Below are 18,938 nucleotides of genomic sequence, written 5' to 3' on the forward strand. Positions count from 1 at the left end.
CGCTTGGAGCATGGGGTTGTGTAGTGGCCCCGCTCTGTACAACAAAGGATCTAGTGCTCAATGTTCATATACACAGTAGGGGGGTGAACACTAGCTCTTCACCAATATGGGTGCCTCACCTTTTATGCAAAGAGTTAGAGTCTTATGCCTAGCCTGCCCTTGGGCTCCAGCCCTTAAACATATTCCTTATGCCTAGCCATCGCTATGGCACCTGCCTTAAGCCTAAGCCACTCTGGGGCTTCTGCCTTAAGCCTAGCCCGCCTTGGGGCTCATGCCCTAAGACTAGCCCGCCCTGGGACTCCTACATTATGCTTAGCCTGCCCTGGGGCTCCTGCCTTATGACTAGCCCGCCCTGTGGCACCAGCCTTATGCCTAGCCCACCCTTGGGCACTAGTCTTATGCCTAGCCCGCCCTGGGGCACCAGGATCCAACTTTATTTTTTATAATGGGAAGAGGGTTGTGAGAATTTCACAAGAAAAATAATGTTGTGCTTGGTTTTAACATAACTTTATTCTTTCATGAGTTATTTACAAGTTTCTCTTTGTTTACAGCTATCGACATGTTGCAGAGATTAACACGTGCGGAGCAGATAGAAATTGTGTTGATATCTGGTGAACGCAGTACTTGGGTCATTGCAGCATATTTCAATGTAAGACACCCTATGCAAGAAAACGGTCACCATTCCCATTTTATTTAGGTGTGTCCATATAAATGGCCCACCCAAAAAAGTTTGCCTCATCACCGAACATAATGTTCTGTGTAAACTGGAGGTCGATGGCTGTAAAAAAAGAGAAACTTGTAAATAACGCATGAAAGAAAAATGTTACGTTAAAACCAAGCAGCAAACGATTGTTTTTCTTGGGAAAATCTCAATACGTTAGATGTGTCACATGACCCTTTTCCCATTTGAAAAAATAAAGTTGGATCCAAAATGGCCGCTATGGTCACCATCCATCTTGAAGAGTATTACTCCTCCCATATACTAATGTGCCAGAAACAGGAAGTTGATATCACCAACCATTCCCATTTTATTTAGGTGTATCCACAGTACAGGGTGGTCCATGTATGTGTGAAGTCTGCATTACATTATATGGGATTCTGCATTATACTATGAGAGGTCTCCATTGCACTATGTGGGATGCTGCATTATGCTATGAGTTCTGTATTACACTATACCCGCCTTAGTCCTAGCCCACGCCGGGGCACCTGCCTCTTATGTCTAGCCTTTTTGCCTAGCAAGCCCTGGGGCACCACCCTTATGATTTCCCTGCCCTGTTGCAACTGCCTTATATCTAGCACATGCCTTATGCCTAGCCAGCCCTTGGGCCTATTCCTTATGCCTAGCCCATCCCAGGGGCACATGCCTTATAGCCTAGACCATCCCGGGGCACCTGTATTATGCCTAGCCTGCCCTGGAGATCCTGCCTTATGCCTATCCCACCCTGGGGCACCAGCCTTTTGCCTAGCCCGCCCTGAGGCACCAGCCTTATGCCTAGACCGCCCTGGGGCCTCAGCTTTATGCCTAGCCCGCCCTGGGGAACATGCCTTATGCCTAGCCCGCCCTTGGGCATATTCCTTATGCCTAGCCCATCCTGAGGGCCCCTGCATTATAGCCTAGACCGACCCTGGGGCACATGCCTTATGCTCTGCATTGTACCCTGTCGCTCCGCATTGTACTCTGTCACTCCGCATTTTGTTAATTGGGGGTCCATGTTGCGCTGTGCATGTCGCCTCGCGTTGCTCTCTGTCATAGGAAGTGGGTAATGTAAATAGAACCCTAAGTTACAGTACATAGTGAATACTATGGAATTTTACCTTGACTTATGTAAATTTAAGTTTTGTTTTTAAAGATTTATTAAAATATATCTGGATCTGTTGAAGCGTTGTTGCGAGAAATGGTTGTCGTCCACTCTGCCTCTCCCTGCATGCCTCTGTAACCTCCATATCATGTTTGTCCTAATCCCAAGGTATGGAATAAAGAATTTTTTCACATTCATTTGAACTGGTCAGTGTTGCACCTTTTTTATTCAATATTGCACATTAAAATACATCTGTATGTTATAATAGACTGTAAATAAAAATGATAGCCATGAACAGTTTGACTATTTTTACTATTGCCTTGAAAAATGATGTGTTGTCTGTCAGGTAAGTGATCCCTTTGTCTGTTTTATTTTCTTTAAATGTCTGCATTACACTATGCGGGGGTCTGCATTACACTATGCGGGGGTCTGCATTATACAATGGGGAGTTCTGCATTATATTATGTGTGATCTGCATTACACTATGTAGGGGTCTGTATTAAACCATATGAGATCTGGATTGTACTTTTGGGGGGCTGTGCCTTGTACTCTGGGGGGTCTGCATTGTGCTCTGCTTCTCCCCTCATTGTGCTCTGCGTTTCCCCTCATTGTGCTCTGCATCGCCTCACATTGTGCTCTGCATCGCCTCACATTGTGCTCTGCGTCACCCCGCATTGTTCTGTGTGTCTGCATTGTGTTCTGTCACAGGAAATGAGTAATATGAACAGAACTCTAAGTTACGATTCATAGTAAATAGTAGGAAACTTTACCTTGACTTAAATTACAAAAGTTATTTGTTTTTAAAAATTTATTAAAATACGGATACGGATGAATGTCATAATAGCCTGTAAATAAATGTTAGCCATGAACCGCTTCAGTGCATTGTGTATTTATACTGTTGCTTTGTTTCATCCGTGTGATAAATGCTGTGTTGTCAGGTAAGTGATCCCTTTGTCTTTTATTTTATTGTCTTAACTTCATGTCTGCATTACACTACATGGGGTCTGCATTATACTAGATGGGATCTGGATTGTACTCTGGGGGGGATCTGCATTATACTCTAGAGGGTCCACAGTGTACTCTGTCACAGGAAGTGGGAAATAGGAATAGAACCACAAGTTACAGTACATAGTAAATAGGGAATTTTACCATGACTTCAATTACAAAAGTTATTTGTCTTAAAAGATTTATTAAAATATATCCATGTCATAATAGCCTGTAAAAGAAATGATAGCAATGAAATGCTTCAGTCTATTTTTACTATTGCTTTGTTTCATCCGCATGAACAATGCTGTTGTCAGGTAAGTGATCTCTTTGTCTATTGTCTAACTTTATCTGCATTTAACTATGTGGGGTCTGCATTACTCTATGTGAGCTCTCCATTACACTATGTGAAATGCTGCATTTTGCTATGTGCCATCTGCACTATACTATAAGTTCTGTATTACACTATACCCGCCTTAATCCTAGCCCGCCCTAGGGCACTTGCCTTATGTCTAGCCCTTGTGCCTAGCAAGCCCTGGGGCCACCGCCCTTATGCTTTGCCTGCCCTGTTGCAAGTGCGTTATATCTAGTTCGCCCTGGGGCACCTGCCTTAAGCCTAACCCGGCCTGAGGCTCTTGCCTTATTCCTATCCCTTATTAGTTTTATTTGTTGTATCATCTTTAACTTCATATCGGTTAGGCACACAAAACAAGGCAATACACTCTAAGCTCTGGCCCTGTTTGAATGCGCATGCACGACTGTAAGTGGGGAAGAAGGCATTACCCATTTGCGGAGGACAGACAAGAAGTGCCTGGTTGCTTGGAGCATGGGGTTGTGTGGAATGGCCCTGCTATGTACAAAAAAGGATCTAGTGCTCAATGTCCCAAGTACAAAGTGTAGGGGTAAAAACTAGCTCTTCACCCCTATGGGTGCCTCACCTTTTATGCAGAAAGTGCAATGAGTTAGCCTTATGCCAAGCCAGCCCTATTACACCTGCCTTAAGTCTAACCAGCACTACTGCACCTGCCTTATGCATAGCCCGCCCCGAGGGCAGCTGCCTAATGCCTAGCCCGCCCCGGGGGCACCTGCCATATGCCTAGCCAGCCCTTGGGCCTGTACCTTATGCCTAGCCTGCCCCGGATGCACCTGCCTTATGCCTAGCATGCCCCTGAGGCAACTGCCCTTGTGCCTAGCCCTGGGGCACCTGCCTTGTGCCTAGCCCTGGGGCACCTGCCTTGTGCCTAGCCTCACCTCTGGGCACCTGCCTTGTGCCTAGCCCGGCCCTGGGGCACCTGCCTTATATATCAATATAGGAGATAAAAAAGGGTATTCAGCTCACCATTAGATGCATTCCTGTGGCTTTGGGTGTGGACTCCAAGATGGTGCTCGGAAAAAGCAGCTGTGGTAATCAAACAAAAAAGTTCCAGCAACAAACATCCAAATCAGATTGTTGAATAGACCAATGGTTATGACTAAGAACATTTTTGTTAGAAACACATAATCCCCTGGATTCACAATTTTAACAGCATGTTTTTAAAGACATTGCAATAAAGATGAAGTTTTAACGTGTATTAATCTGATTTCGATTGTTGCTGGAACCTTATGCCTAGCCCAGCCCTGGGGCACCTGCCTTAAGCCTATCACCTTGGGGCACGTGCCTTATGCCTAGTTTGCCCTGGGGCTACTGCCTTAATCCTAGCCTGCCCTGGGGCACCTCTCTTAAAACTAGCCTGCCATGGGGTACCTCTCTTAATCCTAGCCTGCCCTGGGGCACCTCTTAATCCTAGCCCACCCTGGGGCACCTGCCTTAAGCCGATCTCACCCTGGGGCACCTGCCTTTATGCATAGCCTGCCCTGGGGCACGAGCTTTCTGCCAAGCCCGTCCGGAGGTACCAGCCTTAAGACTAACCCGCACTGGGGCACCTGCTTCATGCCTAGCCCTTATTAGTTTTATTTGTTGTATTGTCTTTAACTTAAGCCCCCGTTACACATAGCAATATCGCTGTAAAGTCACTGGTTTTTGTGACGTTATAGCGATACTGCTAGCTATACCGCTATGTCTGATACTTATCTCCGACTGCTCCCCCACTGGTTATCGCTGATCGCGCGAGGTCCTGGATCATTTCTCATCGTCTGCTTCCTGCTGGGCTTCCTATGGCGCCGACGAGCGATGCGGGTGGGAGGACGTCAAGATCGCCACGTCTTACAGGTAAGAAGCGACCCCTGCGATGTCACTGGTGAGATCTGCCTGTGTGGCAGCTCACTAGCGACCACTTAACGATGCACCAGCGATCCATATCGTTGTCGGGATCGCTGGTGCATCGCTAAGTGTAACGGTACCCTTAATGTTGGCTAGGCAATACACTCATCACTCTGATCCTGTCTGTGTATGCAAGACTTTAAGTGGGGACGAAGGCAATACCCATTCACGGAGAACACACAAGAAGTGCCTGGTCTCTTGGAGCATGGGGTTGCAGAGTGACACCGCTCTGTACAAAAAAATGATCTAGTCCTCAATGTCCAAGTGCACAGTAGAGGGGTGAAAACTACCTCTAATCGCCTATGGGTGCCTCAACTCTTATGTAAAGAGTGCAAATAATTAGCCTTATGCCTAGCCTGACCTGGAGCACCTGCCTTTTGTCTAGCCTGAACTTGGGCCTATTCCTTATGCCTAGCCCGTGCCGGGGGGCACCTGCCTTATGCCTAGCCCACCCTGGGGCTCCTGCCTTATGCCTAGCCCACCCTGGGGCTCCTGCCTTATGCCTAGCCCACCCTGGGGCTCCTGCCTTATGCCTAGACTGCCCTGGGGAACCTGTGTTTTTCCTAGCCTGCCTCTGAGGCAACTGCATTAAGCTTAGCCCGCCTCGGAGGCACCTGGCTTATACCTAGCCTTTATTTGTTGTATTGTCTTCAACTTTATGTCGGTTATGCACACAAAACAAGCCAGTACACTCTTCGCTCTTGTCCGGTCTGAATGCACATGCACGACTGTAAGTGGGGAAGAAGGCATTACCCATTTCCAGAAGACATCTGTGACGGACTCAGCTCCTGCTGAGCCCATTTTTTGAGTGGACCCTCTGGGTCGTGGCACCCACCCACCGAGGGCGAGCTGACCTTGTGAGAATCCACCCCCTATACAGGGAGTGTCAGGGGCAAGACCAAGGGGGTGAGCCACCACGACTGCTGGGACCAGACGGCTGGCTCAGGGGACACTAGACGAGTGTCTGACGACAAGGACGAGCAGGAAGCAAGACGAGACTAGACGTAGGTGCAAGGTATCTTCATTAGAATAACACAAGATCACATACAGAGAAAACAAGCAAAACGTGCAAGGTGCGCGCGTGGGCACGCCAAGGTCCATAACATGGTACGTGCCAGATGGCACGCCTAGGCACAGGTAATGGCATGATGGCATCGGACTCCGGACTGCTGGCAAACCGACAGGGTCCAGGGATCAGGCTGCGGACGTCAGCTCCGGACATCAGGCCGTAGTCATCTGGTTCCGGACCTCTGGCAACGGTCGGCAGGTTCCGGCAGGCAAACCAGGGTTCAGGCAAGGAGGCACGACAGATATCCAAGCAGGGTGCGTGTTTAGGGAACACGCCAAGGTCCGAGGCTAGGTGCGTGTGTAGGGGACACGCCAGGGTCCAAGGCTAGGTGCGTGTGTAGGGGACACGCCAGGGTCCAAGGCTAGGTGCGTGTGTAGGGGACACGCCAGGGTCCAAGGCTAGGTGCGTGTGTAGGGGACACGCCAGGGTTCAAAGCGAGGTGCGTGTGTAGGGGACACGCCAGGGTTCACAAACGAGACAGGGTGCGTGTGTAGAGCCACGCCAAAGCATAGGATAAGACAGAGTGCGTGTAGAGACACGCCAAGGCACAAGACAGAGTGCGTGTAGAGACACGCCAAGGTACAAGACAGAGTGCGTGTAGAGACACGCCAGGGTTCAGAGCAGGGCTGCGCGCTAGGAGCCACGCAGGGACGCACACCTCACTGGCCAATGCACACGGCTGTAACGCCAGCACGAGGCACGACTAAGGCACAGGAGGGGGCAAAGGAACCTTCGTGCTATGAGCCACGCCAGGTTCAGGGCAGGGTGCGTGCTAGGAGCCACGCCAGGGTTCAAGGCAGGGTGCGTGCTAGGAGCCACGCCAGGGTTCAAGGCAGGGTGCGTGCTAGGAGCCACGCCAGGGCACAAGGAAGGGCTGCGTGCTAGGAGCCACGCAGGGGGCACGCCACACTGGCCAGTACACACGGCTGTACACAAACACGTGGCACTTACCACGGCACAGGAGACGGCCAAGGGGAACCCACGCCGGGGTTCAATGCAAGGACAAGGCAGGGAACAAGGCAAGGAACACAAGCAGAAACAGAGCCAGGTCAGAGCGAGGACAGAGTCTAGCAGCGGAGCGTAGGCAGAAGCCCAGAACCGGGCCAAGGGAAGACCTTGGGACTAGACAAAGAAACGAGCACTAAGGAGAGGAGAAATGGTGCGTGTGCCAGGGAGCACTACAGAGCACCATAGGAGAGAGCGAGGCAGAGCAAGCAAAGACTGAGACCATAGGGAGGAACACAAAGCAAGGAATAGCAAGGCAGAGAACACAGGGAGGACTACAAGTCAAAGCATAGCAAAAGCAAGACATGGCAAAACAGGCGAGGCAGAGAACAAAGGAAGGACTACAAGTCAAAGCATAGCTAAGGCAAGACATAGCAAAACAGACTAAGACAAAGAACAGCAGAAGGACTACAAGGCAAAGCAAGGCAAAGACAAACATGGCACGAGAGACAACACAAGACAAGAGGCGGAATACGAGCACGGAGCGTGTGCAGAGACGCACTACAGAGCAAAGTGCAAGGGCACAGAATAGAGGGAGCAACCCCACAGACCCAGAGCCTTGCAGGGAAGCAACACAATAATCAGGCCCTGAGCATAGGAAGAGGCGGCCTGATATAGGGCATAGCACCTCCTCCTCCAGGTCAGGACCAGGGGAGCACTTCCGGGATTCTAGACATGACGAGATGATAGCAGAACCAGACAGTGCAGGATCTTAGGAAACGTCACATGATCAGGGTTTCAGACATGACGAGATGATCACCCAACCAACCAGTGCAGGATCCTAGGAAGAACACATGATCCGGGATTCTAGACATGACGAGATGATTGCAGAACCAGACAGTGCAGGATCTTAAGAAACATCACATGATCAAGGACTCCAGACATGACGAGAAGATCACAGAAGGCAGAGCAGAAACGCAGGGATCCTGCAGCTCAGACATGAGGTGAGTCTGCACACAGCTCTAGCGAACATGCAGGACAGCAGACAAAACATGCGCATGCACATCGCTCCAGGAGTTCTTGAGACAAACAGACATGGTGGACGTGACAGTACCCCCCTCTTTAAGCCCCCTCTCACCGGGGCTGGAAAGAAGAAAAAAAGAAAAAAAAATTTTCTTCGGCAGAAACCAGAGTTTAGTACAAACCACTCCAACAATGTTGATCCGACATCTGAAACGGACACCTGCACCGGTCAAGACACAGGAGCCGCTAACGAGACATGAAGATCCAGTGGGGAGGACTGCGGTTAGACAAGCAAGTCTTCTTACTCTGGCTGCCATCATTTCCAAATGAGTCCAGAGGTCAAGGGCCAGGTCTGATTTACATCAGAAGAGTGGCCGGGGTACCGCCATATTCAGGAGAGTCCAGGAGACAGAGCAGATCAGATTCTATAACAGACGGGTCATCAGACGGGTAGCCGAGGTACCAGCGGAGTCCATGGCCTGATTAACTGTGATGGACTCAGCTCCTGCTGAGCCCATTTTTTGAGTGGACCCTCTGGGTCGTGGCACCCACCCACCGAGGGCGAGCTGACCTTGTGAGAATCCACCCCCTATACAGGGAGTGTCAGGGGCAAGACCAAGGGGATGAGCCACCACGACTGCTGGGACCAGACGGCCGGCTCAGGGGACACTAGACGAGTGTCTGACGACAAGGACGAGCAGGAAGCAAGACGAGACTAGACGTAGGTGCAAGGTATCTTCATTAGAATAACACAAGATCACATACAGAGAAAACAAGCAAAACGTGCAAGGTGCGCGCGTGGGCACGCCAAGGTCCATAACATGGTACGTGCCAGATGGCACGCCTAGGCACAGGTAATGGCATCGGACTCCGGACTGCTGGCAAACCGACAGGGTCCAGGGATCAGGCTGCGGACGTCAGCTCCGGACATCAGGCCGTAGTCATCTGGTTCCGGACCTCTGGCAACGGTCGGCAGGTTCCGGGCATCCGGCAGGCAAACCAGGGTTCAGGCAAGGAGGCACGACAGATATCCAAGCAGGGTGCGTGTTTAGGGAACACGCCAAGGTCCGAGGCTAGGTGCGTGTGTAGGGGACACGCCAGGGTCCAAGGCTAGGTGCGTGTGTAGGGGACACGCCAGGGTCCAAGGCTAGGTGCGTGTGTAGGGGACACGCCAGGGTCCAAGGCTAGGTGCGTGTGTAGGGGACACGCCAGGGTCCAAGGCTAGGTGCGTGTGTAGGGGACACGCCAGGGTCCAAGGCTAGGTGCGTGTGTAGGGGACACGCCAGGGTCCAAGGCTAGGTGCGTGTGTAGGGGACACGCCAGGGTCCAAGGCTAGGTGCGTGTGTAGGGGACACGCCAGGGTCCAAGGCTAGGTGCGTGTGTAGGGGACACGCCAGGGTCCAAGGCTAGGTGCGTGTGTAGGGGACACGCCAGGGTCCAAGGCTAGGTGCGTGTGTAGGGGACACGCCAGGGTTCACAAACGAGACAGGGTGCGTGTGTAGAGCCACGCCAAAGCATAGGATAAGACAGAGTGCGTGTAGAGACACGCCAAGGCACAAGACAGAGTGCGTGTAGAGACACGCCAAGGCACAAGACAGAGTGCGTGTAGAGACACGCCAGGGTTCAGAGCAGGGCTGCGCGCTAGGAGCCACGCAGGGACGCACACCTCACTGGCCAATGCACACGGCTGTAACGCCAGCACGAGGCACGACTAAGGCACAGGAGGGGGCAAAGGAACCTTCGTGCTAGGAGCCACGCCAGGTTCAGGGCAGGGTGCGTGCTAGGAGCCACGCCAGGGTTCAAGGCAGGGTGCGTGCTAGGAGCCACGCCAGGGTTCAAGGCAGGGTGCGTGCTAGGAGCCACGCCAGGGCACAAGGAAGGGCTGCGTGCTAGGAGCCACGCAGGGGGCACGCCACACTGGCCAGTACACACGGCTGTACACAAACACGTGGCACTTACCACGGCACAGGAGACGGCCAAGGGGAACCCACGCCGGGGTTCAATGCAAGGACAAGGCAGGGAACAAGGCAAGGAACACAAGCAGAAACAGAGCCAGGTCAGAGCGAGGACAGAGTCTAGCAGCGGAGCGTAGGCAGAAGCCCAGAGCCGGGCCAAGGGAAGACCTTGGGACTAGACAAAGAAACGAGCACTAAGGAGAGGAGAAATGGTGCGTGTGCCAGGGAGCACTACAGAGCACCATAGGAGAGAGCGAGGCAGAGCAAGCAAAGACTGAGACCATAGGGAGGAACACAAAGCAAGGCAGAGAACACAGGGAGGACTACAAGTCAAAGCATAGCAAAAGCAAGACATGGCAAAACAGGCGAGGCAGAGAACAAAGGAAGGACTACAAGTCAAAGCATAGCTAAGGCAAGACATAGCAAAACAGACTAAGACAAAGAACAGCAGAAGGACTACAAGGCAAAGCAAGGCAAAGACAAACATGGCACGAGAGACAACACAAGACATGGCACAAGACAAGAGGCGGAATACGAGCACGGAGCGTGTGCAGAGACGCACTACAGAGCAAAGTGCAAGGGCACAGAATAGAGGGAGCAACCCCACAGACCCAGAGCCTTGCAGGGAAGCAACACAATAATCAGGCCCTGAGCATAGGAAGAGGCGGCCTGATATAGGGCATAGCACCTCCTCCTCCAGGTCAGGACCAGGGGAGCACTTCCGGGATTCTAGACATGACGAGATGATAGCAGAACCAGACAGTACAGGATCTTAGGAAACGTCACATGATCAGGGTTTCAGACATGACGAGATGATCACCGAACCAACCAGTGCAGGATCCTAGGAAGAACACATGATCCGGGATTCTAGACATGACGAGATGATTGCAGAACCAGACAGTGCAGGATCTTAAGAAACATCACATGATCAAGGACTCCAGACATGACGAGAAGATCACAGAAGGCAGAGCAGAAACGCAGGGATCCTGCAGCTCAGACATGAGGTGAGTCTGCACACAGCTCTAGCGAACATGCAGGACAGCAGACAAAACATGCGCATGCACATCGCTCCAGGAGTTCTTGAGACAAACAGACATGGCGGACGTGACAACATCCAAGAAGTGCCTGGTCGCTTGGAGCATGAGGAAGTGGAGTGGCCCTGCTCTGTACAACAAAGGATCTAGTCCTCAATGTTCAAGTACACATTAGAGGAGTGATCATTAGCTCTTCACCCCTATGGGTGCCTCACCTTTTATGCAAAGATTGCAGAGTTAGCCTTATGCTTAGCCTACCCTTGGACTCCAGGCCTTAGGCATATTTCTTATGCCTAGCCCACCCTGGGGCACCAGCCTTATGTCTAGCCCGCCCTGGGGCTCCTGACTTAAGCCTAGCATGCCATGGGGCACTGGCCTTATTTTAAGCCCTTCATGTGGCTCCTGCCTTATGCTTAGACCGCCCTGGAGCTCCTGCCTGAAGCTTAGCCCGCCCTGGGGCTCCTGCCTTAAGCCTAGCCCGCCCTGGGGCTCCTGAATTATGCGTAGCCCACCCTGTGGCACCAGCCTTATGCCTAGTCCGTCCTGGGGCTTATGCCTAGCCCATCCTGGGGCTCCTGCCTTATGCCTAACCCGTCCTGGGGCTCCAGACTTATGCCTAGCCCGCCCTGGAGCACCAGCCTTATGCCTAGCCCGCACTGGGGCACCAGCCTTATGCCTAGCCCGCCCTGGGGCACCAGCCATATGCCTAAACTGCACTGGGGTACCAGCCTTATGCCTAGCCCGCCCTGGGGCACCAGCCTTAAGCCTAGCCCGCCTTGGGGCACCAGCCTTATGCCTAGCCCACCCTGGGGCACCAGCCTTATGCCTAGCCCGCCCTGGGGCACCAGCCTTATGCCTAGCCCGCCCTGGGGCACCAGCCTTATGCCTAGCCCGCCCTGGGGCATCAGCCTTATGCCTAGCCCGCCCTGGGGGATCAGCCATATGCCAAGCCTGCCCTGGGGCACCAGCCTTATACCTAGCCCGCCTTGGGGCACCAGCCTTATGCCTAACCCGCCTTGGGGCACCAGCCTTATGCCTAGCCCGCCCTGAGGCACCAGCCTTATACCTAGCCCGCCCTGGGGCACCAGCCTCATGCCTAGTCCGCCCTGGGGCACCAGCCTCATGCCTAGTCCACCCTGGGGCATCAGCCTTATGCCTAGCCCGCCCTGGAGCACCAGCCTTATGCCCGCCCTGGGGCACCAGCCTTATGCCTAGCCCACCCTGGGGCACCAGCCATATGCCTAGCCCGCCCTGGGACATCAGCCATATGCCTAGCCCACTCTGGGGCACCAGACTTATGCCTAGCCCGACCTGGGGCACCAGCCATATGCCTAGCCCGCCCTGGGACATCAGCCATATGCCTAGCCCGCCCTGGGGCACCAGCCTTATGCCTAGCCCGACCTGGGGCACCAGCCTTATGCCTAGCCCGCCTTGGGGCACCAGCCTTATGCCTAGCCTGCCCTGGGGCATCAGCCTTATACCTAGCCCGCCCTGGGGCACCAGCCATATGCCTAGACTGCACTGGGGCACCAACCATATGCCTAGACTGCACTGGGGCACCAGCCTTATGCCTAGCCCTCCTTGGGGCACCAGCCTTATGCCTAGCCCGCCCTGGGGCACCAGCCTTATGCCTAGCCCACCCTGGGGCATCAGCCTTATGCCTAGCCCGCCCTGGGGCATCAGCCTTATGCCTAGCCCGCCCTGGAGCACCAGCCTTATGCCCGCCCTGGGGTACCAGCCTTATGCCTAGCCCGCCCTGGGGCACCAGCCTTATGCCTAGACTGCACTGGGGCACCAACCATATGCCTAGACTGCACTGGGGCACCAGCCTTATGCCTAGCTTGCCCTTTGCACCAGCCTTATGCCTAGCCCGCCTTGGGGCACCAGCCTTATGCCTAGCCCACCCTGAGGCACCAGCCTTATGCCTAGCCCGCCCTGGGGCACCAGCCTTATGCCTAGCCCGCCCTGGGGCACCAGCCTTATGCCTAGCCCGCCCTGGGGCATCAGCCTTATGCCTAGCCCGCCATGGGGGATTAGCCATATGCCAAGCCTGCCTGGGGCACCAGCCTTATACCTAGCCCGCCTTGGGGCACCAGCCTTATGCCTAACCCGCCTTGGGGCACCAGCCTTATGCCTAGCCCGCCCTGAGGCACCAGCCTTATACCTAGCCCGCCCTGGGGCACCAGCCTCATGCCTAGTCCGCCCTGGGGCACCAGCCTCATGCCTAGTCCACCCTGGGGCATCAGCCTTATGCCTAGCCTGCCCTGGAGCACCAGCCTTATGCCCGCCCTGGGGCACCAGCCTTATGCCTAGCCCACCCTGGGGCACCAGCCATATGCCTAGCCCGCCCTGGGACATCAGCCATATGCCTAGCCCACTCTGGGGCACCAGCCTTATGCCTAGCCCGACCTGGGGCACCAGCCATATGCCTAGCCCGCCCTGGGACATCAGCCATATGCCTAGCCCGCCCTGGGGCACCAGCCTTATGCCTAGCCCGACCTGGGGCACCAGCCTTATGCCTAGCCCACCTTGGGGCACCAGCCTTATGCCTAGCCTGCCCTGGGGCATCAGCCATATGCCTAGACTGCACTGGGGCACCAACCATATGCCTAGACTGCACTGGGGCACCAGCCTTATGCCTAGCCCTCCTTGGGGCACCAGCCTTATGCCTAGCCCGCCCTGGGGCACCAGCCATATGCCTAGACTGCACTGGGGCACCAACCATATGCCTAGACTGCACTGGGGCACCAGCCTTATGCCTAGCCCTCCTTGGGGCACCAGCCTTATGCCTAGCCCGCCCTGGGGCACCAGCCTTATGCCTAGCCCACCCTGGGGCATCAGCCTTATGCCTAGCCCGCCCTGGGGCATCAGCCTTATGCCTAGCCCGCCCTGGAGCACCAGCCTTATGCCCGCCCTGGGGTACCAGCTTTATGCCTAGCCCGCCCTGGGGCACCAGCCTTATGCCTAGACTGCACTGGGGCACCAACCATATGCCTAGACTGCACTGGGGCACCAGCCTTATGCCTAGCTTGCCCTTTGCACCAGCCTTATGCCTAGCCCGCCTTGGGGCACCAGCCTTATGCCTAGCCCGCCCTGGGGCACCAGCCTTATGCCTAGCCCACCCTGGGGCATCAGCCTTATGCCTAGCCCGCCCTGGGGAATCAGCCATATGCCTAACCCGCCCTGGGGCACCAGCCTTATGCCTAGCCCACCCTGGGGCATCAGCCTTATGCCTAGCCCGCCCTGGGGAATCAGCCATATGCCTAACCCGCCCTGGGGCATCAGCCATATGCACCAGCCTTATGCCTAGCCTGCCCTGGGGCACCAGCCTTATGCCTAGCCCGCCTTGGGGCACCAGCCTTATGCCTAGCCCGCCCTGGGGCACCAGCCTTATGCCTAGCCCACCCTGGGGCATCAGCCTTATGCCTAGCCCGCCCTGGGGAATCAGCCATATGCCTAACCCGCCCTGGGGCATCAGCCATATGCACCAGCCTTATGCCTAGCCTGCCCTGGGGCACCAGCCATATGCCTAGACTGCACTGGGGCACCAGCCATATGCCTAGACTGCACTGGGGCACCAGCCTTATACCTAGCCCGCCTTGGGGCACCAGCCTTATGCCTAGCCCGCCTTGGGGCACCAGCCTTATGCCTAGCCTGCTCTGGGGCACCAGCCTTATGCCTAGGCCGCCCTTGGGCTCAAGCCTTATGCCTAGCCCGCCCTTGGGCTCAAGCCTTATGCCTAGCCCGCCCTAGGGCACCAGCCTTATGCCTAGCCCGCCCTAGGGCACCAATCATATGCCTAGCCCGCCCTCGGGCACCAGCCTTATGCCTAGCCCGCCCTGGGGCATCAGCCTTATGCCTAGCCCGCCCTGGGGCACCAGCCTTATGCCTAGCCCGCCCTGGGGCACCAGCCTTATGCCTAGCCCGCCCTGGGGCACCAGCCATATGCCTAGACTGCACTGGGGCACCAGCCTTATGCCTAGCCCTCCTTGGGGCACAATCCTTATGCCTAGCCCGCCCTGGGGCACCAGCCTTATGACTAGCCTGTCCTGGGGCACCAGCCTTATGCCTAGCCCGCCCTGGGGCACCAGCCTTATGCCTAGCCCGCCCTGGGGCACCAGCCTTATGCCTAGCCCGCCCTGGGGCACCAGCCTTATGCCTAGCCCGCCCTGGGGAACCAGCCTTATGCCTAGCCTGCCCTGGGGCACCAGCCTTATGCCTAGCCCGCCCTGGAGAACCAGCCTTAATCCTAGCCCGCCCTGGGGCACCAGCCTTATGCCTAGCCCGCCCTGGGGCACCAGCCTTATGCCTAGCCCGACCCGGGGCACCAGCCTTAAGCCTAGCCTGCCCTGGGGCACCTGCATTTTTAATAGTCCTCCTCGCAGGCACCTGCCTTAAGCTTAAACCTCCTTTGAATCACCTGCCTTAAGCTTTGCCCGCTTCAGAGGCACCTGCCTTATGCCTAGTCTTTAGATTTATTTGTTGTATTGTGTTTAACTTCAAGTCAGTTAGGCACACAAAACAAGGCAGTACACTCTTCGCTCTTGTCCCATCTGAATGCGCATGCACGACTGTAAGTTGGGAAGAAGGCATTACCCATTTACGGAGGACAGACAAGAAGTGCCTGGTCGCTTGGAGCATGGGGTTGTGGAGTGGCCCCGCTCTTTACAACAAAGGATCTAGTGCTCAATGTCCATGTACACAGTAGGGGGGTGAAAACTAGCTCTTCACCCCTATGGGTGCCTCACCTTTTATGCAAAGAGTGCAAAGAGTTAGAGCCTTATGCCTAGCCTGCCCTAGTGCTCCAGCCCTTGGGCATATTTCTTATGCGTAGCCATCACGATGGCACCTGCCTTAAGCCTAGCCGGCCCTAGGGCACCAGCCATATACCTAGCCTGCCCTGGGGCTCCTGACTTATGCCTAGACTGCAATCGGGCACCAGCCTTATGCCTAGCCCGCCCTGGGGCACCAGCCTTATGCCTAGCCCGCCCTGGGGCACCAGCCTTATGCCTAGCCCGCCCTGGGGCACCAGCCTTATGCCTAGCCTGCCCTGGGGCATCAGCCTTATGCCTAGCCCGCCCTGGGACATCAGCCATATGCCTAGACTGCACTGGGGCACCAACCATATGCCTTCACTGCACTGGGGCACCAGCCTTATGCCTAGCCTGAGCTGGGCACCAGCCTTATGCCTAACCCACCTTAGGGCTCCAACCTTATGCCTAGCCCACCTTGGGGCACCAGCCTTATGCCTAGCCCGCCCTGGGGCACCAGCCATATGCCTAGACTGCAGTGGGGCACCAACCATATGCCTAGACTGCACTGGGGCACCAGCCTTATGCCTAGGCCGCCCTTGGGCTCCAGCCTTATGCCTAGCCCACCTTGGGACACCAGCCTTATGCCTAGCCCGCCTTGGGGCACCAGCCTTATGCCTAGCCCGCCTTGGGGCACCAGCCTTATGCCTAGCCCGCCCTGGGGCACCAGCCTTATGCCTAGCCCGCCCTGGGGCAGCAGCCTTATGCCTAGCCCGCTCTGGGGCACCAGCCTTATGCCTAGCCTGCCCTGGGGCACCAGCCTTATGCCTAGCCCACCCTGGGGCACCAGCCTTATGCCTAGCCCGCCCTGGGGCACCAGCCTTATGCCTAGCCCGCCCTGGGGCACCAGCCTTATGCCTAGCCCGCCCTGGGGCCCCAGCCTTATGCCTAGCCCGCCCTGGGGCACCAGCGTTATGCCTAGACTGCCCTGGGCCTCCTGCCATATGCCTAGCCCGCCCTGGGGCACCAGCCTTATCCCTAGCCGGCTGTGACGAACAGCCCACCGCTGTTCGCCACTCACGGACGACTGACTGGGGTCCCGCTGCCACCCAAACGCGACGGACAGCGGACCCTCTGTCACCACTATGTCGCAATCCCACCACTGGCACGGGTGTTTCAGCGGACGGAGGGACGTGACACAATGCCGGCACACGGCTATCACAGGCACAGTGGGGGCTTATCTTAGTTATCCCACCACTGGCACCATGTGACAAAAATATCCAGCAAGCTAATCTCGCTCTTCAATTTAACGCAGGGGGTATTTTGGGTGCCCCACCACTGCTATCAATCTTCTAAGTACTGCAGGGATTTATGTACATCCCACTTTCTCAGTTCCACTTTGGAACTCGCAGCTCTCCGGCACCCCTCTTACCCTCAGGTCAGTCAGGGAACTGCACCTAGGATAATTAGTCGCCGGACGGGCTGCCTGTTGTGAACCGGCAATTAGGCTTCTGCAGTAAGGGAATTATTAATGCTGTGGCCGCAGCCCCTCATTCAGCAAGACAAGACCCTTCTGGACTGCCAGCAAGCCGCAATCACCATACACAACGCGCTGCCACCAGCTCCTGGTTTCTCCGCTTAAGTTATAGACTCAAGGGAGGGGTTCGAAGCCAATCCGACAAATTAGTAGCGATTATCTAACAAAGGAGTATAGTTCGATTCTTAGAGCATAGAGACAGAACTAAATAATTTTATCATTTATTCCCCGAAAAAGTAGGGCAGTGGTTACAGATAAAAGTTGCTATAAAATTGAGACATTAATTATGTACAGTTACAAATATAAAATGAAGGATGGATTAACATGGAAAGTACACTCACGGTTGTTCATGGCTCTTTAGGCAAAACCATGCGGCGGAGAAAGAAGGCGGAGCCACACATCTCCACTCATCTGAAGTTCTTGTCAACACGAGGATTGGAGCTCTTCTGAGCTGGTTTTGCCAAGGGAATGCCTTATAGGCTCTGCTTTGTGACATCACGGAGAGATGCATTCTGGGTTAATCCCACCTCTCTCTTTCCAATGTAGGAATCTTGCTAAAACTTATAATCCTCATAACTCTATGGGGGAAGCTAGTATGGACTCATCAGTGGTATCAATGGTTGCAATTTACCAAATAGAATCAAACAATACCATGCACGCCATAGGTACGACCTTCTATTTGGGAGCAAATCATATCTCAGGTTCTGGACAGGATAGAACTTCGAAAGATTCCCTGTAGCGGAGCTGGGACCGCTCAGATTACCAAAATATGATTTTCATATCTCTACTTTGTACGGTTTTCGCAGGGCAAGCTCTTAAAGGTTTATTTCTAACTCCTGATTTCAGACAAAGAGTTTTTTCCTGCACTTCACTTTTTTTCTCTTTCAGCTGAGGCTGAGAGAAGCCAAATGGTGTGACAGGAAGTGTCCTGGTTTATAACACTAGGGGGGAAGGGAGGCTACTGCAGTGTGCAATGTAACTGAGACACTGGCAGGCAGCTTCTCAAGGAAATGGAGGATTTTTAGCACATTCCAACAGAAAACATATCTTGCAGACATTGTACATCACACCCGCCCTGGGGCACCAGCCTTACACCTATCCCGCCTTGGGGCACCAGCCTTATGCCTAGCCCACCTTGGGGCACCAGCCTTATCCCTAGCCCACCTTGGGGCACCAGCCTTATGCCTAGCCAGCTCTGGGGCACCAGCCTTATGCCTAGCCCGCTCTGGGGCACCAGCCTTATGCCTTGCCCACTCTGGGGCACCAGCCTTATGCCTAGCCCACCCTGGGGCACCAGCCTTATGCCTAGCCCCCCCCCCGGGGCACCAGCCTTATGCCTAGCTTGCCCTGGGGCACCAGCCTTATGCCTAGCCTGCCCTGGGGCACCTGCATTTTTAATAGGCCGCCTCGGAGGCACCTGCCTTAAGCTTAACCCTCCTTTGAAGCACCTGCCTTAAGCTTTGTCAGCTTCAGAGGCACCTGCCTTATGCCTAGTCTTAAAATTTATTTGTTATATTGTGTTTAACTTCAAGTCGGTTAGGTACACAAAACAAGGCAGTACACTCTTCGCTCTTGTCCCGT

The sequence above is a fragment of the Dendrobates tinctorius genome, unplaced genomic scaffold (assembly GCF_039654945.1).
Source record: "Dendrobates tinctorius isolate UK_male_01 unplaced genomic scaffold, ASM3965494v1 ptg000219l, whole genome shotgun sequence".
NCBI lineage: Eukaryota > Metazoa > Chordata > Amphibia > Anura > Dendrobatidae > Dendrobates > Dendrobates tinctorius.